We start from the raw sequence: 26,541 nt of genomic DNA, 5'->3' as shown, positions 1-26,541 counted from the left end.
TAAATACTCGTTTGGGCGGCTGACGGCCAGAGTCTCGTTCAGCGTCATGGCGACTCGAAAGCAAAGGATCATCGCGAACCTGCTCAACGTCATACTCTTCCATAAGGAGGCAAGCTTAGACTGCATGTCCCGCAGGACAACCCACTTCGGATCAACGGGAGTCGGAACGGGCCGTGACGTCGGTAACGTCTGCGTTGGCAAAACATTGCCTCTACCGCGACCCTCGGACCCCGTGTTACGCTTGCGCTTAATAGGCGAACAGTCTTCCGACGACTGCAAAAGGTCAGAGCTGTCCCAATGGCTACAGCCAGGACGCTGGACCTGTCCTGAAGGGACTGACTTTCGCTTCAAGGGTCTAGAAACCTTGCGCCAAGGTTTCTTGTGCGATAAGTCTTCGGAGGACGAGGAGAACACAGTCTCACCCGTCTTATGGTAAGGGCGATCTTGACGAGAAACGTCCGATACCAAAGAGGGAACGTCTGTACGTTGGTTAAAGCCTCTCGTCCCCTTAAGTCCTACGACATTACTTCTCCCTGGTGCAGGGGAGCCTGAAAGAGGTCTCGGACTAGGGGAGCGACAAGCACGAACAGACGAACCCTCGGTCGCAACACTAACTACACTTTGCACACTTATCACTTTATCACTACGATTTTCTGTTTTACCACTCTGACACTTCAACAACTTAACATCTGACATGAGTTGGTTACGGTCCGATGCTAAGGACTCAACTTTTTCGCCTAAAGCTTGAATCGCAAGAAACATATCCCGCATGGACGGTTCATGAGTGCTAGTAGGGGGTTCAGGAACAACTACTACAGGGGAAGGATTAGGTTCAGGGGCATGGGAGGAGGAAAATTCCAAAGACCTAGAGGAGCTTCTCCTCACCCTATCTCTCTCCAGCTTACGAGTATATTTGTCATATTCAAGCCAGTCGAATTCCGACAAGACCACGCACTCATCACACCGATCTCCTAATTGGCAGGATTTACCCCGGCAATTAGAACAAACGGTATGTGTGTCGATAGAGGCCTTGGGAAGACGTTTGTTGCAATCCCTCGCACACTTGCGATATTTAGGTTCAGGGATAGGAGAAGGGTCAGCCATATTGAACAATCAGAGAAAATCCAAGTCAAAACCAAAGTCATCAACAATAAACACTAGCCAAAAAAAGGGTTTCAAGAGTTTAATTGAAGAAAAAACACCCGTCACAGCGAAAGCCCATAAACAACCAAAATAAAGTACTTCACCAAAAAGGTCGAAAACTCAAGGTCATCAGCGAGCGGAACCAACATGTCGACAAGACCGACAGAGAAGAACTGGAGAACTTGACAAGTATATGCGGTATCTGGCCGATAGTCGGCGCTGGTGGTCACACCCGCAACCTTCACGGCGATCGCTCGCGAGTTTTTTGGTATCTGTCGAGCCGTCCGAGACGTCAACTATTATATATTCACCGGCTAAGTTTAATATTTAAAATTACTTGGTAATCATTTGAAAACAATGATGGTATTCGGGCAAAAATACTTCCAACTAATCAGCTATTAGGAAATTTTCCAAGCTAAAAGGGCACCCCTGCAAGTCGGTGCAAATATGCCTCGATAAAAAAAATTGACCGTAGTTATTGTCCCCAGAAATGTTCAAAACACGAAAAATACACATAAACCAGTCTCACTTTTCCTGTAACTATTATTTTCTTACAGTACTGTATTCTACTACCGTAAGCGACCCATCAAAAATTACAGATAAATACCTTCTCACCACAGAAACCACCTATTAGCCTAAAGATCACATATTCCAATACACATCATACCAATGTGTCTACGACCAACTCATCGTTAAGTTATACCATAATAGAGAACACTGGCAGTTTTAATTTACCTGTATTGTAGCATAATATCTTTATGATAATCATTATCTTTATGATAATCATCAGAAATATGTATTTTTCACATTTCTTTGGCTGAGTTAAACTAGGAAACACACACCGCGTGTATAGAAAAGGGGAATTTCTAAAGATTTCTGGCAGTTCATAAGACAAGGTTGCTGTACTGCTAAAACTGTATCTCTTGTTCTACAAAACAACAGCACCTAACTTAAACGTCCCCAACTAACCTAACCTACAACGCTAGCTAACAGGGGCTAATGCCTCCCCTCCGACACCCTTACGCTGCCCTATTCTTAATTGGCCGTCATCATACATACACCCATAGTTATGCCGTACCTTGTAGACTTTTAAAACATCCATTATTTAAAAAATACAAATTTCTTCTCAAGTATTTTCATTTCAATTTCTGAATTGTTCAAAATGTTTTTAAATAAACCAGGGACTTTTACTTTCTTCATAAGGAATATTGTACTGCAGTGAATCTTACCCGCTCAGACTACACAGTGAAAATGGACGAGCACCCTTTCGTAAAACTCAAAATAAGACTGCGTAGCAAATGAGTGTTGAGTTCTAGGAGCCTTTTTATATCAGCGGGTAGTTCTCCATATGTGCATGGAAAATAGACACCAACCTACATGTCATGCCCTTACCTACTTACCTATCGGGGGATGGCTAATGCCCCCTCGCGACCCTTCTTACACTGCCAAATTCTTAGTCGGAAATCATCATGCATAAAGGTGGACGCTATTATACATACACCCTGAGTTTTGAGTGGATTAATTGAACATACATAATAAATTTTCAGATGTAGGCCAGTTTGCAGTTTAATGGGATCAAATGAAAAACCAAAATTTACAGAAACAAGAACATCCCCTAACTTAAGAGCCCTATCCTTACCTACTTGCCTACTGGTGGGGTTATGCATTCTGTGACGCCCCTTAAATTAGTGTATTCGGAGCCTTTGCACATCAGCGGCCAGTTCCTCCCATGTTCTTTAAAAATGGACATCAACTAACCTAAACTTTCCCCCCTAACCTAACCTACAATTACCTACATATTAAAAAAATTACAAATTCAAAGATAATTGTATTTTTCCTAACCATACAAACCTTAGCTATTTACATTGGGTTTACCTTTTAGCGCAGCTGAAATGACGAGCCAATAATTTTAACGAAGGTTAATTACCCCCGCGCTAGTTAGCAGGGGGTAGGGGAAGGGTAGCTTGCTACCCCTCCCCCCCCCCACACCGGTGACTTGCTTCACTTTCACTTAGAGGTAGGACTTGACTTGGGGGTCAGGGATGACGGGCACATATGTGTAAATAGCTAAGGTTTGTATGGTTAGGAAAAAATACAAATTATCTTCGAATTTGTCATTAGTTCCGTAACCGAAATACAAACCACGCTATTTACATTGGGTGACTTACCCCTTAGGAAGGGTGGAAAGTCCCCAGCCTTACTGACTTCGGCTTGCCCGGGGGCTCGATCCCTCAGTGAGCAGCACTAGAGAAAGGGAGCCCCTGTACCTCACAAGTTCCTAGCATCACTAGGAACAAGTGGCCTACATAAGCAGTGTGTGGAGGAGAGTGTGACTCGTCCTATGAAGTTGACCTTGAGACCTTCAGATAGGAATTCTAGGATAGGACGTTCCCAATACCACCTCGTCAGGGTATGGGAGACGCGACAGTATTAAGCTTAATACTAGGAGCACAAAGAAGCATGGGTTACCTGCAGAGGTCGAGGTCAGCTATGCGAGGACCAGGATGCTGCTTCCCCAAGAGAGGGGAGAATGAAGAAAGAAGTAAGGGTCAGACATACTCTTTCATTCACGCAGACTAAGACCGGGTAACAACGCCCTCAACCTAATGCTACTTGTCCAAAAAGGAGCCTGAGGTTAGACCAGCTGTTGTGCAGCCACCACAGGGCCGATAGAAAACGTATCGAGGCTCCTGTGGGTCACGTCTTGCAGGTAGTGGGCTGTGAAGGTCGTCTGACGCTTCCAGACCCCAGCTTGAAGTACCTGCATCACAGAGAAGTTTCTCTTGAAGGCCAGGGATGTAGCAACACCCCTGACATCGTAGGCCCGAGGGCGACGTGACGGAGGAGGGTCAGGATTCAAGGCATGGTGGACAACCCTTCGAATCCAAGCTGAGATGGTGTTCCTGGTGACCCTCCTCTTAGTCCTGCCAGTGCTCACAAACAAAGCTCGCACTTGAGGACGGACTGCAGCCGTTCTCTTCAAGTAGTGCCTCATACATCTCACTAGACATAGTAGCAGCTGGTCTGGGTCGCTTGTTACAGAACGGAGACTCGCGATCCTGAAAGAGTCGAAGCGAGGATCCGGCACCCCACGATTCTGAGTCTTGGCAACAAACTCAGGGACGAACCTCAACGTTACCTCCCCCCATCCCCTTGAATGGGCGATGTCGTACGAGAGACCATGAAGTTCACTAACCCGCTTGGCCAAAGCCAAAGCGAGTAGGAAAGCCGTCTTCCAAGACAGGTGGCGATCGGAGGCCTGGTGTAATGGTTCGAAGGGAGGTCTCTTAAGAGACCTGAGGACTCGAACCCCGTTCCAAGGAGGAGGTCTCACTTCCGACTGGGGGTAGGTAAGCTCATAGCTACGTATGAGTAAAGAGAGTTCTAGCGATGAAGAAATATCCACGCCCTTCAGTCTGAAGGCCAAGCTTAAGGCCGAGCGATAGCCTTTCACTGCCGAGACAGAAAGGCGCATTTCTTCCCGCAGATAAACGAGGAAGTCCGCTATTGCTGGAATAGTGGCATCGAGTGGAGAGATACCCCTTCCACGACACCAGCCACAATAGACTCTCCACTTTGCTTGGTAGACTCCCTCAGAGGACCTTCGCAGGTGCCAAGACATTCTCTCCGCAACCTGTTGCGAAAAGCCTCTCTCCGCGAGGAGACGCTGGATAGTCTCCAGGCGTGAAGCAGAAGCAAGGCTACGGCCCTGTGAGGGACGCCGGAGTGGGGTTGTCTGAGAAGCTCGTGTCGTGGAGGAAGTTCCCTCGGGAGCTCCGTCAGGAGCTGCAGAAGGTCCGGAAACCATTCCGCGTGATGCCATAGCGGAGCTACCAGAGTCATCGAACAGTTGACCGATAGTCTGGTCCTGTTGAGCACCCTTCTCATCAGACAGAATGGTGGGAAGGCGTACACGTCGATGTTGTCCCACCATTGCTGGAAAGCATCTTGCCAGAGTGCCTTGAGGTCTGGGACTGGGAAGCAGTACAGGGGCAGCTTGAAGTTCAAAGCTGTCGCGAACAAGTCCACAGTCGGGAAACCCCACAAAGTCAGGACTTTGTTGGCTATCTGAGGATCCAAAGACCACTCGGTACTCACTATCTGCGAGGCCCTGCTCAGACAGTCGGCGAGCACATTCCTCTTGCCAGGAATGAAGCGAGCTGATAGTGTTATCGAGTGGATTTCGGTCCACCTCAGAGTCTCTACTGCAAGGTGGGATAGCTGCTGCGAAAAAGTGCCTCCCTGCTTGTTGATATAAGCCACTACCGTGGTGTTGTCGCTCATCACCACCACGGAGTGACCCGCCAGGGACTGTTGGAACTGCTGAAGAGCCAGAAAGACGGCCTTCAATTCTAGCAGGTTGATGTGTAGGCACTTTTCTGATTCTGACCAAAGGCCTGAGGCCCTCTGGTTCAGAACATGCGCCCCCCACCCTTCTTTTGACGCGTCCGAAAACAGAGTCAATTCCGGGGGGAGGACGAGAAGACTCACTCCCTTTCGTAGGTTCTTGTCGACCAGCCACCACCGCAAGTCCGTCTGTTCCAGGGACCCCATTGGGATCAGAATGTCCGGGGAATCAGATCCTTGATTCCACCAGGACTTGAGCCGCCATTGAAGGGATCTCATCCTGAGGCGGCTGTTTGGAACCAGACGAGCTAGGGAGGATAGGTGACCTAAGAGACGCAACCACGATTGGGCGGGGAGTTCTTCTCGCCTGAGGAAGGGTTCCGCCATCCTCCTCAGCCTTGCTATCCGGTCGTCTGATGGAAAGGCTTTGTGGAGATTGGTGTCTATTAGCATGCCTAGATAAACCAGTCGTTGGGACAGCTGCAGAGAGGACTTCTCGAGGTTTACCACGATCCCCAGATCCTGGCAAAGATCCAGAAGCCTGTCTCGGTGCCGAAGAAAGGTCGACTCCGAGTCTGCTAGGATCAGCCAACCGTCCAGATAACGAAGGAGACGAATGCCGTTCCTGTGCGCCCAAGATGAAATCAGGGTGAACACTGGTGAACACCTGAGGAGCTGTGGAGAGACCGAAACACAGCACCTTGAACTGGTAGATCTTGTCGTCTAGGCAAAATCTCAGGTACTTCCTAGAAGACGGATGGATTGGGATCTGGAAGTACGCATCCTTTAGATCCAGTGTGCACATGAAGTCTTGTGGTCTCACCGCAAGTCTGACCGTGTCTGCTGTCTCCATGCTGGACCGGGTTTGCTTGACAAACCCGTTCAGAGCTGAGAGGTCGATGACAGGTCTCCAGCCTCCAGTAGCCTTCTTTACAAGAAAGAGTCGACTGAAGAAGCCTGGGGAGCCATCGACGACCTCCTGGAGAGCACCCTTGTCGAGCATGGTCTCGACTTCGGCCTGAAGGGCCAGCCCCTTTGCCGATCCTGTGGCATAGGAGCTCAACGACACTGGATTCGCTGTCAGGGGAGGTCGAGATGTTGTGAACGGGACGCGATAGCCTCGGCCAATCACTGAGACCGTCCAAGTATCGGCCCCGTGTTGCTGCCACTTGCGGACGCAACGCTGAAGGCATCCCCCCACAGGTGGACATGCAGGGGGACTGCCACCCCTAGGAGTCTTGCCTCCCCTGGAGGACTTACCGCCCCTCTTGACCTTGGCTGGAAAGGGCTGGGGCTTAGACACCACCTTCTTAACTGCCGGTGCCTGCTTTGGAGCCTTACGAGGCTGCTGCTGCTGCTGTTGCGGCGGAGCTGGAGGCTTATAGGGCCGAGCTGTAAGGGCCCTATGGAGGAGGGAGTCCATGCTGGATTTCCTCCACCTCTCAGTCGTTCGCTCCATGTCTTGAGGCTCAAACAGGTTCTCCCCCAGAAGGGAAGCATGTCGGAGCCTACACACATCCACGGCGGGGACCTTCGGATGGAATCTCTCGGACACAGCATCGCGACGCTTCAACACCGAGTTGGCCCACAGGGTGGTAACCTGGTGCGCCAAAAACTCGATGGAGCGGGTGCCCGAGAGCAAGAAGGTCTCCAGGGCCTTCCTATTGGTCTCCTTGGACAAGTCCTCCGAGCGCAATAGGATGCCCAGAGATCCTAGCCAAAAATCCAGCCACAAAGTGGCCTGCATGGCACACTTAGCGACCTTCTCGTGGCTAAGGATCTCTGCCGCCGAGAACGAAACCTGCCGGGCAGAGAGCTTCTCAAAGGGAACTCCCTTCGCTAGCTCCTCCACAGAGGATGGAGAGGAAGAGCGAGGCTGGACTCACCCAGAATCTCAAAATACCTCCTCTGCTGAAGACGAGGAGGAGGGATGAGCTTGTTCCCAGCAGAGGAATGACTGGAGGAGACAGATGAGGCTTTCCTGTTCCTGACCCACTAGATTCGTGAGGACTTCAAAAGTCCTGGGCCAGGGTTTCGAAGGGTTCTCATTCTTGGCGAGAAAGTCGAACCTCAAGGCACAAACCGCTCCATTTAGGGTGAAGACTACACGCTTCTCGATTGCCTGGACCTCGCTGATCCTCCTGGCAGTCACTAGAGTCAAAAGGAGTTGGAAGCACCCCTCATGCTCTTAGTGTGAGCCAAATACGCCTTGAGAGCCCTAACCGGGCAGAGGAGGCTTTCCGGTTCCTGACCTACTAGATCCATGAGGTTAGGGACTTCAAAAGTCCTAGGCCAGGGTTTCGAAGGGTTCTCATTCTTGGCGAGAAAGTCGAACCTCAAGGAACAAACCGCTCCATTTAGGGTGAAGCCTACACGCTTCTCGATCACCTGGACCTCGCTGATCCTCCTGGCAGTCGCTAGAGACAAAAGGAAGAGGGTTTTCTTAGTTACATCTCGCAGAGAAGCTTGCGAGATAGGCTCAAACTTCCTGGAGCACAGAAACTTAAGCACCACATCCAGGTTCCAAGAAGGGGGCCTTAAGTGCACCTGCTTCGTTGTCTCAAAAGACCTAATGAGGTCCTGCAAGTCCTTATTCTGAGATAACTCTAAGCCTCTATGCCTAAAGACGGTTGAGAGCATGCTCCTGTATCCTTTAATGGTAGATACAGCCAGTTTAGCCTCCTGCCTGAGGTACAAAAGAAAGTCTGCAATCTGGCTCAGAGAGGTAGAGGACGAGGAAACCTTGCGCCTCCTGCACCAAGCTCTAAAGGTCTCCCACTTTGACTGGTAGACTCTTTGTGAAGAGATCCTCCTTGCCCTGGCAATAGCTTTCGCCGCTTGTGCCGAAAAGCCTCGAGATCTAACGAGCTTCTCGACAGTCTGAAGGCAGTCAGATTGAGAGCGAGGGGGTTTTGGTGAAATCTCTCGAAGTGGGGTTGTCTGAGAAGATCTGGACTTGCTGGGAGTCTTCTTGGAAAGTCCATCAGTAACCCTACCACTTCGGTGAACCATTCCCTCGCAGGCCAGAATGGAGCCACTAGGGTCATTCGTCAAGAATCGAGGAGAGCGAACTTACTGACAACCAGATTGATGATCTTGAACGGGGGAAAGGCATACATGTCCAGCCCCGTCCAATCCATCAAGAAGGCGTCCACTGCAACAGCTTCCTCGTCCGGTACTAGGGAGCAGTAGTTCGGGATCCTCTTGTTTAGACCGGAGGCGAAAAGGTCTATTACTGGTCTGCCCCACAACTTCCAGAGGCTCCGACAGACATGCGGATTGAGAGTCCACTCTGTAGGAAGGACCTGTCCCCTCCTGCTGAGCATGTCTGCCCTGATGTTTCTCTGCCCTTGAACAAACCTTGTCAACAGCTGGGTCTCGTTCTCGTTCGCCCAGAGGAGAAGCTCTCTCGCAGTTGAGAACAGAGAGAGGGAGTGAGTTCCCCCTTGCTTCCTTATGTACGCGAGAGCTGTGGTGTTGTCGGAATTGATCTCCACAGTCTTTCCCGAGACCGAGGTTTTGAAGGCCTTGAGCCCTAACAAAATGGCCATCAACTCCTTCCTGTTGATATGCCAACTGACCTGACTCCCTTCCCAAATACCTGAGACCTCTTTGTTCCCTAGTGTTGCTCCCCAGCCTGACTCGGACGCATCTGAGAATAACACTAGGTCGGGGTTCTTCTTGAACAAGGAGATCCCTTTTCCCAACAAAGCTGGGTCCAGCCACCACCTTAAAAGATCCTTGATCTCTGTCGGGATGGGAAAAGAAAAAGTGTCCTCCTGGATCTTCCTGTTCCAAACCTTTGCGAGGAAGTGTTGCAGAGGCCTTAGGTGCAGTCTCCCCAAAGGGACAAACTGCTCCAGGGAGGATAGAGTTCCCAGCAGACTCATCCACTCCTTCGCTGAGCATTCCTGCTTCCTCAAAAAGTCTTTGACTTTGTCCAGGCACCTGGTCTGCCTCTCCTGGGAGGGAGAAGCCTGAAAAAGAACTGAATTCAGAACTATCCCCAAATAGAGAATAGTCTGATTCGGCTCGGTCTGAGACTTCCCCCAGTTGACGATGAGTCCCAGGTCCTGAGTGATCGTATAAGTCTTCATTAGGTCCTCCAGACATTTCTCTTTCGACTGTGACCGGATCAGCCAGTCGTCTAGATAGAAGGAGACCCTTATCCCCTCCTGGTGTAACCAGCCTGCTACATTCGCCATAAGTCTGGTGAAGACTTGGGGAGCTGTGCTGAGACCGAAGCAAAGTGCCCTGAACTGAAAGCACTTGCCCTGGAACACAAACCTCAGATATCTCCTCGAAGACGGATGAATGGGGACGTGAAAATAAGCGTCCTGTAGGTCGAGAGAAACCATCCAGTCTCCTGGACGAACTGCAGCCAGCACTGACTGAGTCGTCTCCATGGAGAACTTTGTTTTCTCCACGAAGGCGTTCAGAGAGCTGACATCTAGGACTGGTCTCCATCCACCTGAGTTCTTGGGAACCAGAAACAGGCGATTGTAAAAGCCTGGTGAGGCGAGGTCTTGAACTGGCTCTATTGCTCTCTTGACCAACATCTGGTCGACTAGCTCCAGAAGAGCCTCTCGTTTCCCCGCGTCGGTGTACTGAGCCACTAAGGCCAGGGGAGAGTTTGAGAGAGGTGGTTTCTTTAAAAAGGGGATCTTGTAACCTTCCTTGACGACTGACAGGGACCAGGTGTCCGCCCCTCTCCTTTCCCAAGACTGCCAAAAACGAGACAGTCTTGCCCCTACTGGTGTCTGGAGGACTTCCATCTCATTTTTTGGACCGAGGCCTAAATGCACCCCTGCTGGTCCTTGGCCCTGACTCTTGTCTTCTCCCCCTAAAATCCGCTCTCGAGGGGATCCTGCCCCGAAAGGGCTGTTGAAACTTCTTCTCCTCCTTCTTCAGAGGAGCAAGAGCAACAGGTAAGGTCTTTCTAGCCGACCTAGACAAAAGGTCCTGAGTAGCCTTCTGAGCCAGAGAAAGGGAGATATCTCTGACCAGAGCTTCAGGAAAAAGATGACGAGAAAAAGGGGCGTAAAGCAGCTCAGACTTCTGGGCAACAGTAACAGATCTAGAGGTGAAGGAGCACAAAAGGGCCCTCTTCTTTAAGACCCCTGCAGAGAAAAGGGAAGCCAATTCATTAGCTCCATCCCTTAGAGCTTTGTCCATGCAGGACATGATACTCGTCAGGTCCTTCTTGTCCTCCAGGAGTTCAGACTTCCTGGCCAGAGTCCCGAGAGACCAGTCCAGGAAGCTGAAAACCTCGAAAACCCTGAAAATTCCCTTGACGAGGTGATCAAGCTCCGACATGGACCACATCACCTTGGCAGAGTTTAAAGCATGCCTTCTTGCCGAGTCCACAAGAGCCGAGAAGTCACCTTGGGAGGAGGAAGGCACTCCTAACCCCAAAGGTTCCCCTGTCTCATACCACATACCGGCCTTGGAAGCAAGCCGGGACGGTGGAAAAGAAAAGGTGGTCTTAACAGCTTGTCTCCGTTCCTCCATCCAATCACCCACTTTAGCGATAGCTTTCTTGGCCGAAATTGAAAGTTTCATTTTGATGAAGGCGGAAGGCTTAGTAGCCTTCTTCTTGGTAAATTGAGACTGAGGAGAACGAGGGGCAGAAGGTTGAAATTCCTCCCCATAAAGTTCCAAAAGAGAGCGAGAAAGAACCTTGTAATCGCTAGAAGAGTCGGCAGGTTTTTCTTCCTCTTCCGAAATATCTTCGAGGTCCTGCTCAAGGATAACATCCCGAAGAGTTGGGCTGCCAGCAGTCTGGCAGCGAGCGCTGTTTGAATCCTGGCGCCGAGCGCCGCTAACATCCAGTCGGCGAGAGGCGGTATCGTCACGATGACGAGCAGCGGTATCGTCACAATGACGAGAGGCAGTATCGTCACGATGACGAGAAACGGAAGCGTCCTGAAGATGCAGGCTGCCGTCGCCTTGAAAATGCAGACTGCATTCATCCTGTTTCCTAAGAAACGAGGCAGTAACGTCCAGGTGTTTCGAAAGGGAAACGGAATCGTCACGGCGCCGAGAACGAGAGGCAGTATCGTCCTGGCGGCGGGAGGGGGGGAAGGAAATTCCTGGCAGCGTGCCGATGAAGAGGGAGCACGTTGTCGTACGGCCGACGAAGTGCGCAGAGGTTTTTTGGGAGAGATACTAAAATCTCTCTTAGAAGAAGATCTCTTAACAGGCAAAGAGACGTCCTTACGTCTGACGGACTGAGAAGGGTGGCTGAAAGCTATAACTAACGATGAAAGTGGTTCCTGCATAACAACCATGAAAGCTTTAGCAACCTCCGCTGGCTCTCGCGGTGCCAAAGACGGCAGTTGTCGTACGGCTTGACTGGGAGCGCTGGCAGAAGAAGCAGGGAGTCTAGCAGGATTAACTGGGCTAAGGACTCTCTGTTTCGCCCTTTTAACAGGAACATCGAAATCGTCTTCCGAAGGATCATGGTCTCTGCTACTCGAACCGGGAGAGGGAGAACGAGACTGCACGTCCCGGTTCAACCCTCTCTTCATAGGTTTTGATTCGTAACGCCAATTACGTCTGGGAGAACGATCAGGCGAAGACACAAACGTATCCAACACGCCTTTCCTACGGCGGTCAAGAGCAGCCTGGGAGATCGCAACAGGACTGTCTGAGGAGACGACTGACCGAGGATAAGCACCTCTCACCCCCTTTCAGCTTTCGACGTAACTTCTCCCTTGGTCCTGGGAGCTTGGTAGAGGTCTAAACCTAGGGGTATGACAGATTCGATCAGTCGCCACCTCCACTGCACTTTCACAAGCACTAATTTCACCAACACCCTTACCTTTAAAGGCCTCCAACTGTGCTTTAATGGCCTCCAATTCAGCAGCTAATTTAGCATACCCAGGGTCATCCATAGGCACAGGTCCTGTAGAAGGGGCAGGAGTCACTACATAGGGGGAAGGAATACCTTCCAAAGGGGTTACAAGCAAAGGGTCAATAGATAAATCTAAGCTAGGCTCACTAGCAGACTTTGACTTTGATTTAGCTCTTCTAACTCTATCAACCTCGAGTTTGCGCACATAGCGCTGCATGGCTAACCAATCATTATCACTTAAAACCTCGCATTCCTTGCACTTATTATCTAAAGCACATTCAAAATCCCTGCAACCCATACAGATAGTGTGAGAGTCAACCGAAAGTTTCGGCAACCTCACCTTGAAAATATCATTCGCACAAACACGATAATGAATTTTCTCACTCATGATAATAAAGGAAAAAAGACAAAAAAACAAAAACAACAGGATTGCCAAATCCCAACACAGTGTACTTCACCAAAAACGAAGTCCAAAAAGGCGATGAAGGGAAAGCGATCCGAAAAAACTCTGAAAGGCGGACCAACGATGTTGTCGATCCGGCCGGCAGAGATAATCTGAGGAACAGAAAATGGGAATGATTCCAAGTACCACCCTGTAAGGGTTGTTAACCATCTAACCACACAACCACCACAAGGCGGTTGCCGTGATTTTCGATTTAATTCTGCCGCAGTCAGAGACTCAGCTATATACAGTATATATAACTGCCAGGTAAGTTCTATTCATAAAACACTTCATCTAAGATAGTGTCTTTGCCTTCATGGGGGGCGATGACTGGATCCATAAGCGCGTTAAGTTGCCTTATCAGGCTTAGGACCTGCCAGAAGGCATGTTCGGATTTCTGCTGATCTGCTCCCTGCGGGCTGGCAGCTAAGTCTCCTGTCCCAGGGATCTCTTCCTGGGGTGAAGCGTGGACGTTCCCCGGGGAGCCGTGGGTTCCTGGCGAATCCTCGAAGATGACTTCGGGACGGTCTTGGAGTCCTTGGATTCCCTCCTGGGAGGGATACAGGATCCCAACAAAGAGGTTCAAGGAGCCCCTTCCTCACGAGACGATTCTCCTCCATGAAGCGAAGTCTCCCCCCTTGGTGCCGAGGGGAAGACTACCGCTTCACTGGACTCACCCGAGGACGGAAAGGCCTCGTCCACGGGAGAAGGAGAAGGGGGCTTCGCGACAGACCTCTTGGGAACCAACTTCGCCCTGGGGGAAGTCACCACGAAGTCCACTCCTCTCTTTCTCTTCAGCGTAGGAGAGACAGCCGTTGGTTTGTTACCCTGGTCGGCGAGTGCTGGCTTCATAACCCTCACTAACGCCCGCGCCAGGGGACCAAACCAAGTCTGTTGCTCCATGGACACAGAGTCCAAAATCCTCGCTAAAGGGAAAGGGATCCGGCGATCCTTTGGAGTGGACACCACAGTACCTGCCTGAAAAGAAGGTGGGGAAGAATGCTGTACTGTACTAACCTCTCCTCAGTATTATCCTTGTCCTGCACTACAATCCTGTGTTTGGGTGGAGGCGATCCCGAGCATTGTCTAGGAACACGCGTTCCTGCTGCTACCACCGGCTGCGAAATTCGCCGCGAACGACGGTCGCGCGATCGCACACAGGTGCATGATCGCGCGGGCGAGTGGGCGCGAGGGTGTTCAGGTGAATGAGCGCGTGTCCGAGTCGGCGAACGAAAGCGTTGGCGCGATGGCGAGAAAACGCGCTGCCGCGTGGGCGAGGAAGATCGCTGGCGATGTAGATCAACAGGCAATCGGTGGTGAGCTGGCGAGCGCTGACGCGCAGGTGGGCGATGGCGCGTTGGCGAGCGATAGTGCGCAGCACGCGCAGGTGAGTGATCGCGCGATGGCGAGCTAATAGATGGCGAACCATATCCCTTAAGAACCTCTGGGCGACGAAGCGTTGGAGAACGCGGGCACGCAGTTTGTAAAACACGCGGGCGATCCTGAGATCGCCGATAAACAGGTGATCGCTGACGCGTAGGAGAATGCTGATGAGTAGGCGATACTAAAATCGCCTGTGCGCGCTGGCGAGCAGGTGATCGCCGGCACGTAGGTGATCGTTGCGCGTAGGTGATCGCTGGCGAGCAGGAGGGCGACGCGTGAGATCCTGTGAAGGAACAGGTGGCGCGGCGCGTTCACGAACAGGAAGATCGCAGGCGCGTGGGCGAACATGTGCATTTGACACACGCGCTGGAGAACGCGAACGTTGTTGCGTAGACACATGATGAGAGAGCTCAGGAGACTGATGGCGCGCAGGGAGTTCAAAAGGAACTGCAGGATGGTCAGAGACCACAGGGCGATGATCCTCAAAAGAGCGCTGACGAGGAGGGCGAACATCAGGAGAGCACCGACGAACAGGTGAGCGCCGACGAGCAGGAGAGCATTGACGAGCAGGAGAGCGCCTGTGCGCTAGCACTGCACGTGGCAGGGAAGAATCCCTTTGCCCCGAAGGGACGGTTACCCGTCGGGTGACGAGTTCCCCAGAAGGTGAAGATCTAGCAGTAGTTGGAGAATGGTCTGCAGGGAGGTCCAAAGGAGCAGAAGCTGTAGGCTGAGTACGACGAGGAGAGTCCCCTTCGGAGGAAGAAGATCCAAAAAGGCGCCTCTTAACCCCCTTATATGGGGAAGGGAGGCCCTTGCGACGCAGCGGACGGTGAGCCTTACGGCGGAGGCGGCCACGGGGAAGATCATCAGGACCATCAGTCCTCCGAAGGGGAGTCTCAGTCAAAGCACTTCCCTTAGAAGGAAGCTGAACAGCAGAAGAGCCCGTAGCACTCACTTCCCCCTTCGAAGGATGTACGGAAGGGGGAGGAGAGCCATCAGCACCATCATCCTCAACTGCACCTGCAGAGGATTGCCCAGCCACGTCGGAGGCCTCTGCCACCACGACGTCGACGATAGACAGAGGGTCTACCTCTGCTACCGCCGGCGACTGCTTAACGGCGGCCCCCAACGAGACAAGGTCAATCAAGGCGACCCTGGAGGGCAAGCCCTTAAGCCCCAGGGAAGCCCAAATCTGTAAGAGATCATCATTAGACAAGGAGTTATCAATGGCCTCCCCCGGAGGAGGAGGAGGAACCGCCCCGCTATGGGAGGCGACGCCCTCTCCCCCCACCCAAGGTCGGGAAACAGAACTAGGGCCTGCGCTACCACTCAAACGACTCTCTTCAGGAGCCAACCGAGGGGGAGTTTCGGAGGAGGTTTGGGCGGCGAAAGAAGAATCACGAGAACCTTCCTCCTTCAAGGCAACCCCCGAAGGAGAACGGTCTCTCTTGGACTTCTTCTTACGCCGGCGGCCAAACCTCTCCCACTGGGAGGCAGACCACTCCCTACACTCACAACACGTTTTCCTGGTCACACCGTCGGCCCCTACACTAAGGGCAAAGGGTGTGAGGGTCCGTATCTAAGGCCAACATAAAGGTCCCACAAGGGCGGCCGGCAACACCAGGGCACGTACACATTGTAATATAATAATATAATAATGAAAGTCAACTTCAAACCAACACACAAGCTGTAGAAAAGAAAAAGCAAAAAGAAAGATTAAAGGCTGTCAACGAGGATGATGAAGAGACACGTCTGTTCACCGCCGAGCCAAAAGTGAAAGTGAAGCAAGTCACCGGTGTGTGGGGGGGGAGGGGAGGGGGGGAGGGGTAGCAAGCTACCCTTCCCCTACCCCCCGCTAACTAGCGCGGGGGTAAGAAACCCTCGTTAAAACTATTGGCTCGTCATTTCAGCTGCGCTAAAAGGTAAACCCAATGTAAATAGCATGGTTTGTATTTCGGTTACGGAACAATTCTAAGTTACACATAATACATACAGGTGGCTGATATCATACATACACCCCGTGTATTCTTAGTTTAACCTGTCCCAATGAACCACATTTACCAAGGGCTCTTAAGTTAGGGGATGTTCTTGTTTCTGTAAATTTTGGTTTTTCATTTGATCCCATTAAACTACAAACTGGCCAATAATACTTACAGGTGGCCGATATCATACATACACCCCGTGTATTCTTAGTTTAACCTGTCCCAACGAACCACATTTACCAAGAGATGGAACCTCTGTAGTTTACGGGGACAGGCCGAAAATCGACTAGGTAAAGGATAGGGCTCGTAAGTTAGGGGATGTTCTTGTTTCTGTAAATTTTGGTTTTTCATTTGATCCCATTAAACTACAAACTGGCCTACATCTGAAAATTTATTATGTATGTTCAATTAATGGAGCCATTGTAGGGTGCCAGCCAAGTCCGATTTGAACCATAGAAAATGGGAATATTATTAAGTGGGGTGGACTGTGGCCGCCGTTCTAAAAGCGAATTCGTAGAAAACGGGAATATCCAGAACTGTGGCCGTCGTTCTACCTAACCTATGCTAAAAGCCGTATTCTTACCCAGGGGGGCTTCGCCCCCCCGGACCCCCCCACCCTTACACAACAGTTTCCTTGCCTACGACTACGACGGGAGAAGCTAACTTAAAAAACCCACCTAACCTATGCTAGAAGCCGTGTCCTTACCTACGAGTACGACGGGAGAAGCTAACTTAAAAAACCCACCTAACCTATGCTAAAAGCCGTGTCCTTACCCGGGGGGGGCTGCGCCCCCCCGGACCCCCCCCCCCCTTACACAACAATAATATTAACTAAGTAGTTATATACTGAAATCCATGAGTACTTACATAATTATAATTCGTAATCGCTGAATTCCGAGTCTTCGGGGTACGCGCTGACGATCTTCTTTCTGACTTTCGATGGGCGGGAGGGACCGGGAGATATGGATGGACCGGGAGATATGGATGGTCCGGGAGAAGTGTGTGTAGCGGCCGTTGTTGATGGGGTTTGGCAAGTTTTGAGAGGGTAAACACGATTGATTAATTTCAAGAATGCCTTCAGTTGACACTCTGATCCCTCTAGATATCGCTTGCGAACACAGTAATTTGAAAAATAACTGTCATACATGTGTTTCCGTGTGCCGAAAGCAGGTATGACAGACCTTTTCAAAACGTGCCACTGCGATTCTATAGAGTTAGTGTGTACACTGCGATCGTCCGGGTTCACAAAGTGAAGGCTATGATTAACTGTGAGATGCTGAAAAAATTGATTCTTTATATCCTTATAAGCCTTCCAACAATCCGAAATAATAGTAGTTTCGGGATGGACGAATTCTACTAATATAGGAATCAACGTCGCAGCCGAACGATGATTGACAACCTGGAAAAACGTCTCACGTGTTTGCCGATCAATCCCTCCAAACACCCAAACACCGTCGACCAGATCTCCCCGGCCGTACTTCTGTTTGCCAAACTTGCTCTCATCTATCTCCACCACGTGACCAGGACCGCCAATCTTCTTATTGTCTATCAAAAGAATATCGGAACACACGTCCCGGCAAAAGTTGTACCAATCCACGAGAGTATGAGAGGCAAACTTTTTATACGTCTGGCGAATGGTGTATTGGGGAAATTTATAAACGAAACCGCAGACGAGGATAAAAACATCCTGGCACGACAACTGGGATCTTTCAAAAAAACTGCCACGTTTCAAACTAATCTTTTTCCGGCACTTGTGATAATTACACCGCCAAAAGTACATGTTTTCACCGTTTCTTGATTTGCCGTCGTACTTCTTAGTGACTTCGCCGATATTGCACTTAGAACACACACCGGAAAAATCACCTAACAGGCCTTTGAAAGACAAGTAATCACTAAAATTGTTAGTGGCCATGAAACTAAACACTTGAAAAAAAGTAGGGTCGTTAATTTGGTCAAACTTAATTATATCTTCACAAACACGAGATGTAGCACTGGACGACATGGTGACTGCACTAGAAAGAACGAGCGTGCTTCGTGTGAGGTATGGTATGATCGAGATTTTTGAATTCTTGAATTCCGATTGGGCAAAAAAATGCCCTTAGGCTAATCTGCAGGTCAAGTGGGGTCTCATTGGGTCGTTTCAAAAGTACCGCGGCCGAGATTAGTTCGGTAATTTGCCACTACAGCGGTGCTATCGCTATCGTAACGCTAACTACAGCTAGTTTTTTTAACTACGGGAGCGAGAAGATTCGTGGCCGGAGTAAGAACTCGAGGCACATATAAATTTTCAGGTAATTTAGGGTTTTCGGCAAAAAACATAAAATTGTGCGATTAAGCACATATTTAAGATCCGTAGACCATTTCCAAACGATCTTATTCTATACAAGATAACAGTGGGAGCGATAATAAACAAAATATGGGGGGGTGGCCGGCACGCTACAAACTACCCCAATTAATCCACTCAGAACTCAGTGTGTATGTATAATAGCGTCCACCTGTATGTATGATCATTTCCGACTAATAATAATACATACAGGTGGCCGATATCATACATACATCAAGTGTATTCTTAGTTTAACCTGTCCCAACAAACCACATTTACCAAGAAAGTACCTTACTGTATTAGCAGCCACACCACTGGCAGACGTAGCCTAAACTTCAGCCGTATCTTTACGGATGCATCGTTCCAAAGAAAAGGTTTGGAGATTAATTACTTAGATAATAAAACCAGTTTATATAAGAGGGGGATGAGGGATATGAACGCCTACTACCCTATTTCTGCAAGGATACGGTTTATTTTAAGACGGCTATGGAGAAAAATTGGGCAAAGCTAGCTATTTACGGCTACAGCCAAAGCCTACCGGTCGATGTCTTAATTCGGACTTTAATATTATAACCAGAAATAAAATTTACATAAAATTATATACCTGGAACACTTATACATATATTGGTACTTACCAAAGGTTTAAGTACACTAACACTTCATAGATATTGTGGATAACAATTAGCGAAAAGCCAGGTGATAAAAACCGTATTTGGCGCACGCACATACCAAACATCACAGTAGTAGTAAAAGGCGGCTCATCTCTGAAACGGCTCCCCATTTATGTCACGGCTGCAGCCAACATCTATCATCATCATTATTATAATTACCATTATTTGCTTAGCTACAACCCTAGTTAGAAAAGAAGGATGCTATATAAGCAAGAACAGCTTGAGGGTACACTCAGGTACACTATTCTATCTAATTTATCTTCCTCTTGTTAATTTATAGTTATTTATAGGAAATATTTATTTTCATGTTACTGTTCTTAAAATATTTTATTTGTCCTTTCCTTTCCTGATTGGGCTATTTTCCCTTTAGGAGCCCATGGGCTTATAGCATTTTGCTTTTCCAACCAGGCTTGTAGCTTAGCAAGTAATAATAATAATAATAATAATAATAATAATAATAATAATAATAATAATAATAATAATAATAATAATAATAATAACAGGGAAACTAGCCCAGTGAGAAAAGGAAATAAACTACTAAAGAAGTCTAAGAACAATAACATTGAAATGAATATTTCATATATATAAATTATAAAAACTTCAAAATAACAATAGGAAGAGAAACAAGATAGAATAGTGTGGCCAAGTGTATTCTCAAGCAAGAGAACTCTAATCCAAGACAGTGGAAGAATATGGTACATAGGCTAAGGCACTACACAAGAGTAGAGAGCAATGGTTGGATTTCGGAGTGTCGTCCTCCTAGAAGAGTTGCATACCATAGCTAAAGAGTCTCTTCTACCCTTAGAAAGAGGAAAGTAGACACAGAACAATTAAGAGTGCAGTAGTTAACCTTATGAGAGAAGAGGAATTGTTTGGTAATCTCAGTGTTGTCAGGTGTAGGAAGTCAGAGGAGAGTATGCAAAGAATAGGCCAGACTATTCGGTATATGTGTAGGCAAAGGGAAAATGAATCGTAGTCAGAGAGAAGGATCCAATGTAGTACCATCTGGCCAGCCAAAGTACCCCATAACTCTCTAGCGGTAGTATATCAACGGGTGGATGGTGCCCCGGCCAACCTACTACCTATTACTTAGTATTTGTTTTATGTTTCATACATTCATAAAAAAAGAATATATGTAAATCAACCTTTTTCTTTCAACATAGTGTACTATCCATAGCTCTACTGTACCAAATAGCATCTTTTAGTCTTTCATGGCATTTCCACGTAAAACATAATATTATATTTCTTTTTTTTTTTAATAAGCATTTTGTATCTAGATAGATGTTCGGTGCTACATTCTTCCTTGCTTGCATTGCTTTCCGAATTAGCAAAATTCTTTATATTTTCAGAATAGCATAGCCTCTTTTAAGATAACATAAATATCGGTACAGCAAATTTCAGTTTATTCACATCTACTTTATAGAAATGTCTCAATTTTTTAGTATATCAATTAACAGTTTGTTTATTTTTCTTTTCAGACTATTCTTTCTATATCTATCTTTTTTCATGAATATATCACGACTATGGGAAAGCGTAGGCCTATTCATAATCGTCCTCAAACACACGAAAGCAGTTGATAATTATTAAAGGGATCAGAAAATCCGAATCATAAGAAGAAAACGGAATTAAAGCAAATAGAAAACGTGAAGATATTTTAAAATAAATATATCCAACTATCTTTGGAAGTAGTAGGCCTATACTATAACAATTTCTCAAAATTTATTCGCTTTTATCTTCTAGGATTACATGTAGTCTTGAAATATACAGAAAGGATTCACATATATATACATACATATATATATATATATATATATATATATATATATATATATATATATATATATATATATATATATATATATATATATATATATATATATATATATATATATATATATATATATATATAACCATGGATGAGGACTATGAAGCGTGAAGTAGGAGATGATAAATAGAGAAGTATTGATTTAAAGGCTCAAGATAGAGACGACTGGGGAAATCTTACCGGGCCCTTTGCGTCATTATTATTATTATTATTATTATTATTATTATTATTATTATTATTATTATTATTATTATTATTATTAATGTCATAATAATAATAATAATAATAATAATAATAATAATAATAATAATAATAATAATAATAATAATAATAATAATAAAATGATAGTGATAATAATTTACAAGATAATCGGCAGAAAAAAAAAACAAAACATGGAAGAAAAAATATAAAACTCACATTTTTAATCAATATTTTCTTCACAGGCACTTAGAAAAATAACCAAAACGTTGGCCGTATTCAGTTCATTGATGACAGAACAAAGAAACAGACAAAATTAGTAAAATTAGTAACTTTAGTTTAGTGTCCCTGCTTAGGAAGTGGTGCCATCTGTGTCCAAGTTTCAGAATTACTAGTCTGTAATGACTTCTGATGTTATTCTAGAAATAGCTGTTAAAGCCACTAATATATATTGATTTATAATTCAATAAAACATAACTTTACAATAAATAAATGTATTCACTATGTAGATAATCATTATGGTTAAATAAACTATAAAAGTTTAGAAACCATCTGTTTCTCTTTTTGAATTTTTAAAATATTTTTTTACTTATTTTGAAGGTCTTAGGTAACATGTTTGGCAAGTTCTAGACTTGAGAGAGAGAGAGAGAGAGAGAGAGAGAGAGAGAGAGAGAGAGAGAGAGAGAGAGAGAGAAAGTGTATGATAAGAAGATTCATTTATATACCATTAACTTCTCTACTGAATCGAAGGAACTTCAGAAGTTCAAACTTTATTTAAATGCTTTTCTGTTGAACTGGCTGACATGAGTCAACTCTATTTTTGCACTATGTTATTTCACCTTTCCTGAGTGGGAATACCTTAACGTGTTGAAATAGTTTGGTTAGCAAAGCTGTTTTAGTCAGGGCCACCCATATTAGGTTGGTTTCCTGCAAGCGATCAGGCAAAAGTATCCCACCATCACCATTTGGCAGTTGGCTAGCATGGTGATGAAAACTGTCCAAACCCCAGATATGAATGAGAATATGTTTGAGGCCTTTGTCCTGCAGTGACTAGAGAAAGGGCTCTATTTGTTGTTATTGCTGTTCTTTCACCATGAGTTAAACATGAAGATAATGAATATAAGTGACAATCTTTGTAAACAAATGATTTTTACCATTGAGTAATACCATAATGAAGGATGATATGGAAAGAGGAAGTTAGGTAGAAGAGGATGCCTTTGGTAGAAGGCATTGGAGAGGGCGCATCAGGCAACCGACCCCTTAATGTAGGGATAACAGTGGGGAAGAAGAGAGTTTTCTGGGGATCTTTAATAGAAGGCATTGGAGAGGGCGCATCAGGCAACCGATCCCTTAATGTAGGGATAAGGGTGGGAAAGAAGAGAGTTTTCTAGGGCTCTTTGATAGAAGGCATTAGAGAGGGTGCATCAGGCAACCAACCCCTTAATGTAGAGATAACGGTAGGAAAGAAGAGAGTTTTCTGGGGCACTTCAATAGAAGGCATTGGAGAGGGTGCATCAGGCAACCAACCCCTTAACGTACGGATAACAGTGGGATAGAAGAAGAGCTATTTTGGAGGACTTTGATAGAAGGCATTGAAGAGTGCTTCAAGCAACCGACCCCTTAATGCAAGGATAACTGTGGGGAAGAAGAAGAGTACCATAATAACAAACTGCATCTTAGTCCCCCATTCACCTATACTTAAGGGTAATGAATATCAACAAATAAAGATATAACTACTCTTTTTTATCTTAATTTTACATATTCTGAACATAATCAATGCTTTCGTAAGGCACAATTGTTTGATAGATATATAATCAATACTATAGAAATGTTGTTGCATGAAATTTTGAGATAGCCTTATCCTACTCTGAGCAATACATGAAATAAATAACATGAAATAGATTCTCTGCCAAGACTGGTGAAAATATTTCTAACAAAGGAGATTAAATTGTAGCTTTTAACAGGAATAAAGATCGTTAAGTGAATTGTATATAATAATAATAATAATAATAATAATAATAATAATAATAATAATAATAATAATCAGGGAATCTGAAAATTCTATTACTCCTTTCAAACACTTCTTTCTAACATTGAACCAAGATGGCTTCTATCTCATACATAAACTTTCAGAGTCCTTGATTATTAAAACAAGTGACGTAAATTTTATAAACGTGTATAAAGAATAAATATAAATATAATTTATACACTATAAACTCCAGGAACAAACATAGAACACTCGAGTTTTTTAATAAATGCAAAGTCATTAGATATGACTTATCTGAAAACGATAAAACTACGGGTTCTTTGTCTCCTTGTCTTTGAGTTACTTTGTCAACAGCCTTTCTATATTGTTTAAAATTGTTTCAATTCATGAAATGGCTGTATTTTATTTTCGTGTTTCTCTGAGAGATATTATATTACAAGTTATTATCACAGTATATTTTACTCTCAAACACCACCAGACTTAAATAGAATTCCAGTACATTATTTGCGTCTTTTCTGTTTTTCAACGCTTACCACTTATGCACGACTAGGGCCTCTTGAATGGCATAGGCAAGGGATGCTGTCAATGCCTTAGAGACAGAGCATATATACATATAATCAGCGTCCAAGGCCCTCTCAATCAAACTAAACTGTTAAAAAAAAGCAATTTCATACGGGAATTCTCCGTAAAAATACAGTATTCTCAGCCGTATTTCAGTAACATACAAATGACCGTATTTTTTACACTACTTTGATATTATCTTTTACGGGTTGGTGACCGTAATATCACTCCTTTACGTCAATATATCCATTTCTAAAACTGAAAATGTCTAGCAACTTTTATTCCATGATTTTTACCGTTTTTTATGCCAATTTTCAGCAGCGAAGGACGAGGGAGGGCCAGACAATGACTGCTGATGACTCAGCAGATAGAACTATAAGGCTTCCCCAAACGCCCCATCCTTAGCTCACAAGAATGGTGAGGTTACAGACTCCACAAGAAGCTATCGAGCTCGAGCGGGTCTGGAAACCCCAGTCCAGCCAATCGCCAGGTAGGGACGTTTCCAATAGACCACCACACCCGTTGAAAGAAGGTGGTCACTATATTTCAAGCTACATCACTCAGCGAGGACGGGCTGGTGAGGAATATGTTTTATTCCAGAAGACGGCTTCAGATTTAACTCATTCCCTGGCGTTAATATACTTTTCTTTCAATATCACTTTCCCGTATATTTTTATTCGATTGAATTTTACTTTCGACAGCTGCTTTGGGATTATTCCACCTCTCTTCTAGTTATGGTAAATGACACATCAGGTCAATACTAACTATGAGTGAGTCGATTTTCTTAAACATTGCTTATTTCTTCGAAGTGGAATTGCTGGAAAGAGAGGAAATTGTTTTAAGCATAAATTCAGTTTCATTTAAAACATACATGTGTACATACATACTTTATAGGTGTTTATATGTATATATATATATATATATATATATATATATATATATATATATATATATATATATATATATATATATATATATATATATATATATAAGAAGTCACATTCGGCATATAAAAAGTTTCAAGACAAGATAATTTCGTTGAAGGACATTCTTTTAATTAGATCTCGTAATAGTCATCTATATGTTATATATATATATATATATATATATATATATATATATATATATATATATATATATATATATATATATAATAATAATAATAATAATAATAATAATAGTAAAAGTAGTAGTAGTAGTAACAACAACAACAACAACAACAATAATAATAATAATAATAATAATAATAATAATAATAATAATAATAATAATAATAATAATAATAATAATAATAAACCATCTTTGACTGGATATAAACTTACTATAGAGACTACAGCAGCAGCGAGAAGAGCGCGAGCAGCCACATCCAAAGATCTCGGGAAAGTAATGAGGAAACCGCCATTGTATTTCACCACGTCTCCTGTATCGCTGGCATCGCCAGCTGGGATTACCTGTAACAAGATGTCATTCGTCAAATTGTATGGAAGAGTTGCGGTGCCCGGTGTGGTAAGGTCCCAGACTGGAGAACGCCAGATTGGAGAACGCCAGGCTGGGGTTCGAGTACAGCTCAAACTCGTTAGTTTCTTTGTTAGCTGCAAACTCACCATCCTTGGTTTTGGGGGAGCCTATAGGTCTCAGTGCTGAGTCATCAGCGCCCATTGCCTGGCCCTCCTTGGTCCTAGCTAGGGTGGGGAGGAAGCTTGGGCGCTGATCATATGTATATATGGTCAGTCTCTAGGGCATTGTCACGCTCGATAGGGCTACAACCACTTCATCTTTGATTTTGGGGAGCCTACTGGTCTATGTGCTGAGTCATCAGCACCCATTGCCTGGCCCTCCTTGGTCCTAGTTAGGGTGGAGAGGGAGCTTGGGCGCTGATCATATGTATATATGGGTCAGTCTCTAGGGCAATGTCGTGCTCGATAGGGCAATGTTCACTGTCCCTTGCCTCTGCCATTTATGAGAGGCCTTTAAATCCTTTAAATGTTCTGGTGGAGTTTCAATAGTACTTTTTGACAGTTTAAGAATGCTTCTAGTTATGATTTTAATCAATATGTTGAAGGTATACCAAAATACTTGGCTAGTTTCCCCGAATATTTTTTTTATCTTTATCTTTACAAGGGAGTTTTGGAGCTTTTTAATAGTTCCTTCTTTCATTGACAAGATCTTTTTCGTCTCTGGCGGGTATAATCAATATTTAAGTATGTATGTAAATACTTATATGCATATTCATAAGTGTATATATGTTATGTATATATATTAAACCTCCTGCCACTTATATACAACTAAAGAAAATACAGTACAGCAAACTAATATCTTAATCTTAATAATCCTAATGAATGAAAACTTTAAACGTATAATGGTTAAAATTAACCGACCTTCATAATGTAACCATAAAGTTCCCCACCATAAGGATTCAGAGAAAGGTGGCTAAATACGCAAAAAAGATTATCCACTTCCACTAGCAAGTCACGGAATACGATTACACCTCGCAACGAAAGTGTTCATGGTGGTAACTAATCGATTAAGCCGGCAGAGAGTAACACTGGGGTAATGGTCCAAGGCAAATCTACCTTTACGTAGAGCAATTTGCATGGTGTTCCCTTCATGATTTCTTCAGTCATGGAAGCTTTTATCCATTTTGAACCCTTTTTTCAAGGTTTTTATAAATCAAACATACGGAATTGCATGGATAATCATGTATTTTGGTATTCCCTTCATGATTTCTTCGGTCATGAAAGTTTTTATCTATTTTACACCTTTTTCAAGGTTTTTATATATCAAACATACGGAATTGCATGGATAATTATGTATCTTGGTATT

At 45.4% G+C, this 26,541-nt stretch overlaps 1 protein-coding gene across 3 annotated transcripts in view; it reads right to left on the bottom strand.

The window, feature by feature from the left end:
- Positions 1-19,216, bottom strand: part of LOC137657027 (uncharacterized) — a 45,456-nt gene extending 26,240 nt beyond the window's left edge. For 2 of the 3 annotated variants that reach the window (XM_068391384.1, XM_068391385.1), the window contains exon 1: positions 19,112-19,216. The gene's annotated coding sequence lies outside the window, so the exon portion shown is untranslated. The remainder of the gene's footprint in view (positions 1-19,111) is intronic. The other variant, XM_068391386.1, reaches the window with a different exon arrangement.
- Positions 19,217-26,541: the final 7,325 nt, after the last annotated feature.

Source organism: Palaemon carinicauda, chromosome 18 (assembly GCF_036898095.1).
Source record: "Palaemon carinicauda isolate YSFRI2023 chromosome 18, ASM3689809v2, whole genome shotgun sequence".
Classification (NCBI taxonomy): domain Eukaryota; kingdom Metazoa; phylum Arthropoda; class Malacostraca; order Decapoda; family Palaemonidae; genus Palaemon; species Palaemon carinicauda.
Note: the sequence above shows the minus strand (reverse complement) of the source record. Positions and strands in the feature narration are given on the sequence as shown.